Source organism: Eleutherodactylus coqui, chromosome 2, assembly GCF_035609145.1.
Source record: "Eleutherodactylus coqui strain aEleCoq1 chromosome 2, aEleCoq1.hap1, whole genome shotgun sequence".
Classification (NCBI taxonomy): Eukaryota; Metazoa; Chordata; class Amphibia; order Anura; family Eleutherodactylidae; genus Eleutherodactylus; species Eleutherodactylus coqui.
In genome coordinates, this window is record NC_089838.1 from 261,505,693 (window position 1) to 261,517,952 (window position 12,260).

The window sequence follows — 12,260 nt, forward strand, 5'->3', positions numbered from 1 at the left end:
CGTGAGTTTTGCTGCAGAGCCTCAACAAAATTCGCACCATTTGGTTGGATTTTGACATGGATCTGCAGCTGATTTCTGCCTTCAATCGAAGTGATGAAGTCTGCTGTGGACTCTTGCATACCATTTTATCTTATTATCAGAATTCTGTGCTCATCAATTTCTAAATATACCCTTATAGTTGGCCGAGGTTTGTTTTTCTGAAACATGATGTTCTTGAACTCGGATTAACTTTTAAATCTATGTTCTATGCAGGGGATTTGGATCTCCTACTAGAAAAACAAAGCGCCTTCCACTATAAAGTTACATTCAGAAGTTAATCGGCACAGAATTATGGACCAAAAAGGGAGTGAATTTCTTACCGAAAATTCCTTTTTCCCGAGTCATCCTGACGGCAGACATGGAGGTTGCACTTTGACCTCGTAGGCACAGGAAGCAAGAGACTTTAAAAGGCTCCTCCCGTCTCCCATTCACCAGTGTCTTCTAAATTACTTACATGGACATGTCGTGGTTAACCAAGGAAGATATTTATTTGCTCCGAAAAAAATAACATGGTTAGTTTCATTTGAACATAAACAAGAAGAGGGTAGCTTACCCAGACTTAAACACAGGAAATATGCACAAATTTACCGCATGAAGGGAAATGTCCAACATAGGAGCGTCTGGGCTACAGATTCGTGCCCGCATAAACGTTAATATAAACGTGTGAATTTTTGGGAGGGAAATACGTGCCGTCAGGATGACTCGGGAAAAAGGAATTTTCGGTAAGAAATTCACTCCCTTTTCCCGGCGTCATCCTGACGGCAGACATGGAGTATACCAAATTAACTCTTAGGGAGGGACCACTGCTTGCAGGACCTCTCTCCCGAAAGAGAGAGATCGGAGGAGAGGTCCGCATTCGGCCTGTAATGTTTTGCGAATGTGTGCAGGTTGGACCATGTGGCTGCCTTACAGATTTGGTCCGGCGTCGCCATAGCCCTCTCTGCCCAGGAGCAGGATACTGCCCTGGTAGAATGGGCCTTGAGTCCTTCCGGGATAGCGCTGTTGCAGGACGGAGTAGGCCTGCTGGATGGTGGATTTTATCCGGCAGCTAATGGATCTCCTAGAAGCCGCTCTTCCTCTGCCTGGCCCCTGAAATTGAACAAAAGACAGTCAGCCTTCCTAAAAGGATAATGTCTGCTCTGGGTAGCATAGAATGGCCTTCCTTGCATCCAGGCTATGGTAGTCTCTTTCCCTATCGTTTTGGGGATTTTGACAGAAGGATGGGAGAATAATTTCTTGCTGTCTGTGGAATTTTGAGGCTACCTTTGGAAGAAAAACGGGGGTCTGTTTTTTTGTATGACCCTATCGTCCTGGCTTAATAGTTAAGACGTCTTACAAGATAGGTCCTGGGGCTCGCTTACGTGCCTTGCTGCTGTGATAGCTACCAGGAACACAGTTTTAAACGTGAGGAACCTAATCGGAATCTGATCAATAGGTTGAGGGGGTCTTTGCAGAGGCTTTGGAGAACTAGGTTCAGGTCCCATGGGGGGAACTGTACTACGGCTAACTGACCTCATTCTTTCTGCCGCTTTCATGAACCTGCGGATCAGTCTATGATCCGCCAAAGGTTGGTCTAGAATGGCTGAGAGCGCTGCTACCTGTACTTCCAGGGTTCGTGGTCTCAGGTTTTTATCTGGAGGAAGTCCAAAATCTCCGCCACCAAAGTGTCAAGATTGGAGACCTCCAGCCCCCTCGAGGAGAAGAATTTTTTCCCCGATCTTATTATAAGTAGCTGAGGTTACAGGTTTTTCGGGACTGGCGTAGAGTCGCGATAACTCTGGAGGACAGACCTTGTCTTAGCGTCTGTTCCTCAATATCCACACTGCGAGGTTCAGTCTCTCTAGGTTGGGGCAAAGAACTGGGCCCTGTGCTAGAAGGTCCTTCCTGGATGGAAGGCGGATTGGCTCCGAGATGGCGAGCTTTAGGAGCACCGGAAACCATGCCCTTTTTTCCCCAGTGTTGGGTGATCAGGATCAGCGTGATGTTGCTCTGCTGGACCTTCTGAAGAACTCTCGGGATCAGGTGTATGGGGGAGGGGGAAGGCGTACGCCAGACTGAAATCCCAACTATGGGAAAAAGCGTCTAACCCCTCGGACTTGTCCCTCGGATCTAGGGAAAAATAGCCGGGACATTCTGAATTTTTGCTGCTCGCAAACAGGTCCACCTGTGGACTGCCCCAGGTTTCTGTAATGAGACGAAATTCCTCTTGATTCAGAGACCATTCCCAGGGTCTAGGCCTCTTTGACTTAGAAAGTCGGCTGTCAGGATCTGGGATCCTTTGAGATGGACCGCTGTCAGGACTGTACCGTGGACTCGGCCCATCAGAAAATCGGGGCTGTTAATTTCAGCAGGTGAAAGTTTCTGGTGCCTCCCTGGTGGTGAATAAGTGAAACGGCGGTCCCGTTATCCGAGAAGATCCTAATATGCTCCCAGATGGCCCTAAGCTCTCTGGAATTTGAGGTCTAGGCATGCAATGTCGGACCCCATTTGCCCTGGAGCAAACGCTGCCCCACTTGCGCTCCCCAGCCAGGCTGGCTTGCGTTGGTGACTACGGAGATGAAGGGCTCTGTCACCCATGGGGACTCCGCCTCTAGGTTGCCAGTTGACCGCCACCAGCGGAGGGACCTTGTGACCGCTGATGACACGGGCATTCTGCGGTCCAGAGAGGTTGTTGCCCCGTCCCAGTTGCCCAGGGTGGCTCTCTGTAGCGTCCTTGAGTGAGCCTGGGCCCAAGGAATAATGCCGATACAGGAGGTCATGAGGCCCAGGAGCCTCGTTGCGTCCCTAATCGTTATTTGTTTCTTCTGGCCGCATTTCTGCGCTGCCAGCCTAAGGTTTTCCTGCCTGGGTGGAGGCAAAGACAAGATCTGAGACACTGAGTCTATCTGTACCCCCAGGAGGTCTTTCGCGTCTCGGGGAGAAGACTAGATTTAGGGAAGTTAACTATCCACCCCAGTCTCTGAAATAGGGAGATGATTCGGCTGGTATCCTCTTTGAGGATCTTCGGCGAGGATGCCATTACCAGCAAATCGTCCAGGTATGGGACAATGTTTATGCCTGCCACATGGAGATGCGCCACCATCTCTGCCGCTATTTTAGAGAATATCCTGGGTGCCGTTGAAATTCCGAGGGGTAGGCACTGGAATTGAAAATGGTGTACACGGCTGCCCATCCTGATGGCAAACCGCAGGTACTTGTGATGTTCCGACAGGACTGGGACGTGGTAGTACGCGTCCTTTAGATCGACGGTACTCATAAAGTCCCCTCTTTTGATCAGAGTTACTGCAGACCTGATGGTTAAACCTTTTGTAGGTAATCAACCTGTTCAGGCCCTTCAGATTAAGGATCATCCGAAACTGTTGTTCGGTTTTTTGATCAGAAATAGGGGTAGAACCCCAAGCCCTGTTCTACTGCGGGGACCTGGACTACCGCCCCCATCTGTAGCACCTTAGAAATTTCGTTTCTAAAGATACCCTGCAGGGCGGGGGATCGCGTGGGGGCCGGGAAAGCTCAACAGTCTGGCCCCCACCTGGTACTCGCCTACAGGGGAAGGGGTTGTTTTTGTTTTACTCCTGCCTCCTTTGGGGTAGGACCAGCACCCCGTCTTTCCTTTGCCTCGGTATGGCTTGAAGGATGGCTGAGGTTTGTGGGGAAATCCCGTTCTTGCTTGGTCCGGGAAACTGCGGGTCCTGTCGGTAGCTCTTTTTAGGATCTCCTCCAAGTCCGCGCCAAACATGTGCTGGCCATGAAACAGAGATGTTACACGGCCTTCCTTTGGAAGCCGTATCTGCTTTCCATGTTTTCAGCCAGACCGCCTGTTGCTGATCTAAATAGAGGCATGCATTCCAGTAACACATCTCTAGAGGCCTTCTGTTTAATCTGGTCGTCAAGTTCCCCCAATCAGAGGAACATCGACCTTGCCACAGAAGTCGCTGCTACCTTGGACTTCAGCGTATAGGCCGTTGTTTGCCAGGCCCGTTTCATCAAGGCGTCGACCCTGTCCATCGGGTTTTTAAGATGAGAGGAGTCCTTGAATGGCAGGGCTGTCTTTTTGGCCATTATGGCCACCTGTGCCCGACGCCGCGCGCGGCCGCACCGGCATGCCTGGAGGAGAGAGGCATCTGAGCCTATGGCCCGCCGCTCTCCCCAGCTGAAACCACTGCGCCGAGCTGTGGCAGGGGAAGGAGGGGACCCAAGGACCTCTGGTCCGCCGCTCCGACTGCTGCGGTGGTGAACCCCGGGCGGTCAGACCTGTGGCCCGCCGTGCTCCCGGACCGTGCGTAGATGCTCACGTCTTTCTCCGCAAAGCGGAGTCTCTCTTTATATTCGCGGGACAAATAGAGGTGTTTGTACGCGCAGCCCACTCATACGTGATTACTTTCTTCAGGGTATCATTAACCAGAAACACTGTGCGGTTCCTTGGTCTGAGCCCGCCGGACACGACGTCCTGTACGGACCTTGGCTCGACCACATCCTCGACCTTCCTTGTATCCCTGACTGCTTTGATCAGGTCAACCAGGTCCCCAGATGAGAAATAGTACTTTTTATTCTCATCCCTGGCGTCAGGGGGACGGTCAAAGAGTTCGCCATTTGACAAGTCGCCCCGGGATTGCTCAAACTGTGAGCTCGTTAGCGGTATGTGGCTCGCCCTTTTAGCAGCCCTTCCTTCCGCTGAGCTGGGGGGGGGGAGGATGGGGGGGGGGGGGAGACTGGAAATTGATGCCCGGACCTCCTCTCTAACCAGGGATATAATATCTTCCCTGAATGCAGCCTGTTCATCCGTAAGGATCTTGGAGGTACAATCGGGGCATAGCGGCTTTTTTATATGCCTCGTCCAGTTTTCTTTTTTTTTTTTTAAAGACACAGAGCGCCTTTCCTGTGTTTTTTCTTTAGGTCCTGTTTAGACCGAGTGGATTCCCTGTCCTGCAGAATATACATGCATGCACATAAGGGAAAAACCCCCACACAATGCTAAATCCCTGAGCATAACATTCCTGCAACAAGTAACACTTACAGTTTGCAGGGCTTCCATCTCTGGTTCCTTTGTAGTCATGATGCAGAAACGCAGACAGAACCAGGTAGACAGATAAATCCTTCTCTGAAGGTGTGCTGTCAGTGGAAGCTTGTCGGGGGGTCTCCATTTTCAAATCTCCCGCTGTTCCGGGTCAGCTGACGGCGTCTGACGTCACCGCGTCACGCCGCGTCATTGGCTCCGCCCCCCCGACGCCGCGCGCGGCCGCGCCGGCATGCCTGGAGGAGAGAGGCATCTGAGCCTGTGGCCCGCCGCTCTCCCCGGCTGAAAAACAACTCCGAGCTGGAGGAGGAAGGAGGGGACTCAAGGACCTCTGGTCCGCCGCTCCGACCGTTGCGGTGGTGAACCCCGGGCGGTCAGACCTGTGGCCCGCCGTGCTCCCGGACCGCGCTGACTCTCCGGAGGGGAGATGAGAAGGGAAGCAGCCCTGTGGACCGTCAATCCCTCCAGTCAGCCTGCTTGGAAAAGGGTGAGGGGGGAAAACAGCCCTATGGACCGTTCCCCCAGCTGTCATCCTGCAGCTCCCTGGAGGGAGCTCCTCTTGCATGTCCCTGTAGGGACAGGAAGCACTGGTGAATGGGAGACGGGAGGAGCCTTTTAAAGTCTCTTGCTTCCTGTCCCTACGAGGTCAAGGTGCAACCTCCATGTCTGCCGTCAGGATGACGCCGGGAAAAATGACCTTAGAGTATCTATGATTGTTTATTGTGGAGCTTCATGGGATTAGAAGACTGCATATGTTTGCTGAAAATGATATCCCTTCTGGTGCCTATGGTTGCTTCCCAAAGCCGTAACCTTCTTCTTTTTAAATAAACACTAGCTTGGCACACAACTTGTGCCCCTCTGCAATATTTGGGGTAAGCAGAAGTTAACATTCGTTGGATATTTACAGTGGATGATGCAAGGGAGTATATGACACAGGTCCTGTCAGCTCTATGCTACAGCTGACACAGCTCAGGGATAACTCCAGTCTCAGCTGATTAAACCATCAGATGCCATGGTTAAGAACGACAGCAGCATCTAAGCAGTTAGTAGGGTGGGGCTTTCTCACTGTCAACTAATCGCTTCCATGCAACATGATGGTGGGGATACTGAAGGGTTGTCATGGCACCCAGTATTGCCATCTTAGTACTCCTGTTAGGACCTGGGCATGGTTTAATAGGATAATGCTAACAGGCACAATACACTGCAGTACAGAAGTATTGCAGTGTATTAAACAAGTAATGGCATAGTAAAGCCCCCTAGCAAAATTTTAAAAAAGGAAACCAAAGAAGAAAAAAGTTAAACAACATTTTCAAAGATTAAGTAACAAATGTATTAAAAGCAAGGAAAAAACTCTCCCATTTAGAACGTTACAATACACACTGTAAAAAACTGTAAATAACATGATAATTGGTGTTGTGGCATCTGTAAATCCCCAAAGTATTGTCACATGTTCTTTATCGCACATGATGAATGCTGTAAAAAGAAATAAATAACAATGTGAGAATTGCTGTTTTTGCCCCCCCCTCCAAAAAAAAGTAATCAATAGCAGTATGTACATCAAAACCATACCAATAAAAACTACAACCTGCCCCACAAAAACAAGCCCTGATATACGGTCATTGGTGGAAAAGTAAAGTTCAGGCAACACAAACCAATTTCTTTTCGCTTTAAAAAAAATATATATATATATACTTGCTAAAGTAGTAACGCATAACAAAAAAAATATATAAACTTGGTATTGTCATCTGCAGAATAAGATTAACATGCAATTTTTACCACATACGTGATTCCTTAAAAATAAAACCCAAAAATAATCCCAATTTTGCACAATTGTTTTTCTTTGTACTTTACCCTATACATTTTTTAACTTACCGTATATACTCGAGTATTAGCCGACCCGAGTATAAGCCGAGACAATAAGTTTCACCAAAAAAAACTTGGAAAACTTATTGACTCGAGTATATACTGGGTAAAAAAAAAACCCTCCATACTTACCTCCCAGTCTGTGCAACACGCTGCTTGAATTCTTCCCACTGTCATTCGCCGTCCTCCTCTCTGCTTGGCTCTGTGAGCCAATCACAGCCGGCACTCGATCCAATCACAGCGCTTACTTACAATGCTGACGGTGGGGGATTTGAAAGCTGAGCAGGGAGATGACAGTGGGGAGAATTCTAAAGCAGCTTGATCGGCACTCGATCATTCACAGCCAATCAAGCTGCTTTAGAGTTCTCTCCACTGTCATCTCCCTGCTCAGCTTTCAAATCCCCTGCCGTCAGCATTGTAAGTAAGCGCTGTGATTGGATCGAGTGCCGGCTATGATTGGCTGGCGCTTGATCCAATCACAGCTCTTACTTACACAGCGCTGACGGCGGGGGATGACAGAGCTGAGCAGAGAGGACGGCAGGGTATGACAGCGAAGAGAATTCAAGCAGCCTGCCGCACCACCGCTGGAGCCACAGATGCCAGCTAGGAGCTGAGCATGGAGGTTTTGTTTTTTTTTAACCTTTCCCTGACTCGAGTATAAGCCGAGGGGGTCTTTTTCAGCACAAAAAAATTTGCTGAAAAACTAGGCTTATACTCGAGTATATACAGTACTTGTTTCTTTGCTGCAGTCTAGAGACACGTATCTAATCTCCATATTGGGAAGCTTCAGTTGTCTCTAACAAATTGAGCATTCTGAGTACTAGTATTTGCAGTTTGAGTTCCCTCCTGGGGTGCACATTAGAATTTAAAATATTAAAGGGTTTGTCTAAGTGATGTAAAGGCCATCTCAACAGATCCTCCGTGGTGTAAAATAACAAAAAGCTTATGCTCACCGCTTCTCACTCGTCCTCCACCAGCGGCTCTGGATTTCTCTCCTGAGGTCATCTCCACAGCCTGATGCATCTCCAAGCAAGCTGCTGCTGCAGCCAATGACAGCGCTCAGCGATAATCGCATTAGTAAAACTGTGTCTACACATACTCTTAGGCCTCATGCCCATGACCGTCGCGGGATACGCCCGCGGATTTACGCTGCGGGAGTACCGCGTTGGTAATTGCGGAAAAATGCACATTTTTTTGCAGTCTCTAGTAATATATTAATGGAGATCTTCCGTGGCAGAAAAATAGAACATGCCGTGATTTATTTCCCACTGTGCAAATCTGCGGTAAAATTCCACGTGTCGGCATTGGCTGGCAGAAAAGCTATTAGGTTCAATAGAAACTAATAGCTGCGGGAAACGTGTCAGAAATCCGTCCGTGGGCATTAGCCCTTAACTGACCCACACAGTGCAGGCAAGGCCAGCAAGAGAGCAAGGTAAAGTTGGATGACAACCAGTGGCTGCCATTACAGCTTTCACGGCAGCTGTCACCCAGCTTTCTCTTACTACTGAACGGAAACTATGCCATTATAGGTGATGAGGGGTGCGTGTTACCGGAATGCTATGCTGTTACACCATACAAGAGTCTGAAAAACGTAGCTGACCTCTCATATGGCAGCAATTATAGTTCACTTTTGGGTTTATCATTTAGCTTTCTAGGCTCCTGAGTGGCAAATATGTTTCAATGACGACTAAAGAGTTACTGTAGGAAGATGTATATTTAAGAAGTCAGTGTGTTGTGTGACTGTCATTATGGAGTCGGGAAGGAATTTTTTCACCCAAAATGGGGTAACTTGGCTTCTGCTTCATTGGGTTTTTTTTTTTTTTGCCTTCTTCTGGATTAACAGGGGGAGGGGGGTGGAAACAGGCTGAACTGGATGGTCATTTGTCTTTTTTCAGCCTAGCATACTATGTGATAGCATCCTAATACAGTATTTCTGTCCTCCCATACAGTATATAGAAGTCAAATGCAGGATAGGGTAATCAGACTGTAATTATGGAAAAAAGCACCAAGGGGAGACATTGAGTTAGTAAATATATGTATTTAGTTTTCTCCACTTCTGCTAATGCAGGCATGTGTTCTCCACAGTATATGTAAAAACCAAATATATTCTGGAAGTGAGTAATATTTCAAAATACACGGCTCAAAAAATGTAAGGGGACTTTTAAGCATCACAGTGTAACCGCGAATGACTTCAACCGCAGCGATAGCAATCTGTCCAGTTAGGAAGCAAAAGCAGTGCTGAATCAATCTCACCTGCTTTACGGCTCCTTCACATATGTTTGCTCATGTGATGTTTGCTTTTTCCTGCATTTTTCTCGTGCGCTAGAATACAACAGATGTTGCTAATGTTAAAAATGCATCGCATTGCACGAACATCGCAAGTTTGTGGGTTGCAATGCGATAAGTCAGAGGCTACATAGGGAAGCATGGGCAAGAAAAAAAAGCAAAATGCAGATAGATGGGGCATGCAACGATTTCCAAATCTCGCCACATTGTAGGACGGAAAACATCGCAGATGGGAATGAAGTCATTGAAAAGCATGGGTTTCATAATTCTACGTTTTCCCGCACTCTCGCATCGCTCAAAAATCGCACGATTTTCTTGCCAGTGTGAAGGCAGCCTTAGCGTAAATGAAAGTGATAGAGGGTGCACTGGGGAAGCAACAGCAAGATACCTCCAAAAAAGGAATGGTCTTGCAGGAGGTGGCTGTAGAGAATTCTTCTCTCCTTAGCCCTCTTGACTTTTCTTCTCTTCTCCTTAGCCCGCTGGTCTCTTCTCTTGTTTTACGTTTCGCTAATGTCCTTGTCACAACTGGTACATGAGGCGGTACCTGCAGGCTACTCAGGTTGCACAGCTGTTATTCTCCTCCAGGACACTATTACTACTGTGGCTACCAATGGGGCTCATTATTATTACTGGGGCCTCTAACAGGGTCACTATTACTATTGAAGTCACTGTTACTGAAATGGTCCCTACAAAAGTAGATTTTTTTTAATGTTATTAAAAATTTTAAAAAATAATAAAAATTAGGGATTTTTTTTGGTAAATAAACACAAAGCATTTGAACCACAATTTAGCACAAATATAAAGTACAATGTGTCATGAAAAAAGATTCTCAGAATCACTTGGATAAGTAAAAGCATTTCAAACTTATCACACATAAAGTGATATATGTCAGAACTGAAAATTTCCAAAAGGGCAAAACTTACTATAAAATTTAAATTTACTACATTTTCTTGTCTTAGGTTTTCAACTACGAGATACAACAATTCTCTATTTTGCTTCAATGCACATTAATGCCTGATGTTAATTCTGTGCCTGCAGGCGGTGCAGTTCCCTCTTGGTCACATTTCTCTACCTTATATCCGCTCGTGCTTAATGGGATTAGTTGGCACCTTGCTTTGCTTGTGTTGTGTGGGGTGATGTTACCTACGTGTCACACGTGGCTTCATTAAGCTTTTAGGCTGCTTACTATATCTGCAGAGTAGTTGTTACCTGCTGTCTTCTCATAAACATCTCCAGACGTCTTGTTTGCATATATTCGCTGACTTGGGATACTGAGTCTGCAGCAGGGAGTTCTACGCTTCAAGGGGTATGTGTAACTGCTATACATGGAATGACTTTTTAATTGTTAGTTCTTCTTGATGAGTTTTATTATTTATTATGCTACATAGTACAGTCATATACTTCTTGCAATGATTCATTTGGTAGAATCTGAAGGTTATTTTGAGGCATCAACGTATGAATATTAGTGTTATCCACTACCATAATTGTTCTGCAGGATCATTTATGTGCTGGTTGTAACACAATGGTTTGAATCAATCGAAATCAGACGGACATACTATCAGATTTGGATGAAGATGAGCATTTTTCTTGATGGAAGAACACATTTTCCGGACGTTTTACTTGCAATGCATCTTCAGGTCTTCACACGGGATGGTGTGCACAGATCCTACAGAAATGTTGACTTTGCAGGCAGGCTCTTCCACAGTCAATCTCGGTCCTTCATAACCCATTGCCCTACTCGGACAATCATGGGGTTGAACTGGATGGTGCGTGACCTTCTGTAAACTCTCACACCTGCACATTTTTCATGTCCATGACACCCTCACTACATGTCTCACTCATAGAATCATAGAATGGTAGAGTTGGAAGGGACCTCCAGGGTCATCAGGTCCAACCCCCTGCTCAGTGCAGGATCACTACATCATCCCAGACAGATATTTGTCCAGCCTTTGTTTAAACACTCAATTGATGATGAATGTTGATGAGTGTCATTCCACGCAAGTGAAGAAAACGGATGATTACGTGCTGTTCTTGGAACATGAACGGGGTCATTTTAAGTATTGAAAATGCTTTTAACTCCAGCCACTGTCACGTGGGTTCTGTGCACTGGACGATGTTGCCATCTGTCTCATCCCCGAAGAATGCCTGCGTCTTCTAAAATTTGTCCCATGTCTCTATCTGCTCCTATTCCCAAGAGAAAAGTTAGGAAACCTTAGAACTTGAATGTACCTCTTAGGAATCTTGTTAACCCTTTGTAATCCAGTTTTGGATTCAGGGTTTCCTAGGGGGCTTTCTCTTTCTGCCATTATACAATGGAACCATTTGCTGGCTAGAGCCAGAACTGTGGTATGGAACATGCTGGAGAGGCCCCTGACAACAGAGCGGCCAGCAATATACAGTAAGAATACCCTGCTGGATGTCTTCTGACATCGGAGCTGTACAGCCTTTAATCAGAATATCTTCAGATGTCAGACAGTGGATTGGAAAGGGTTAAGACCAGTTTTACACAACCATAATACGGTCAAGTTCCAACATCCACATTACGGTTCTTGAACGTTGCCCTTTGGTTCTGCTAAACCGAATGTAGATTATTTTTAGGGTTCTGTGGTGATGTGCTAGGAGTCTGGGTCTTGTGACCAAGAAAGGGAGAGGCCATATTACGTAAGGTATAGTCAAGGATATTTCTGAATTGCTTCTAACATAAGACATTACAATATTGAATATAAGACATTAGTAAACACCTTCCAAATGTTGTCCGTGTTATATTGAAATGTTATACTATGTTTACAGCTGATTAAAGGTACAAGAACAAATTTCAACCTGACTGTTCAATGCTCTGTTGGGGATGGGGACATCATCTCCATTTCATTCCATTACTCCACCACTGTAGGTCAAAAGTGGTGTTGTGTCTCCTTAACGAGAGCACCCTAAAAGTGTGTGGAGACACCTAGGGGGTGAGTGGGTCGGGAAGGGGGGCATTGTAATGATGAGAAGGGTAGTTAGTTGTCAGTTGCTCTGATCACCTCCAAAAATTGCTCATATGCTTACCACTACTGGC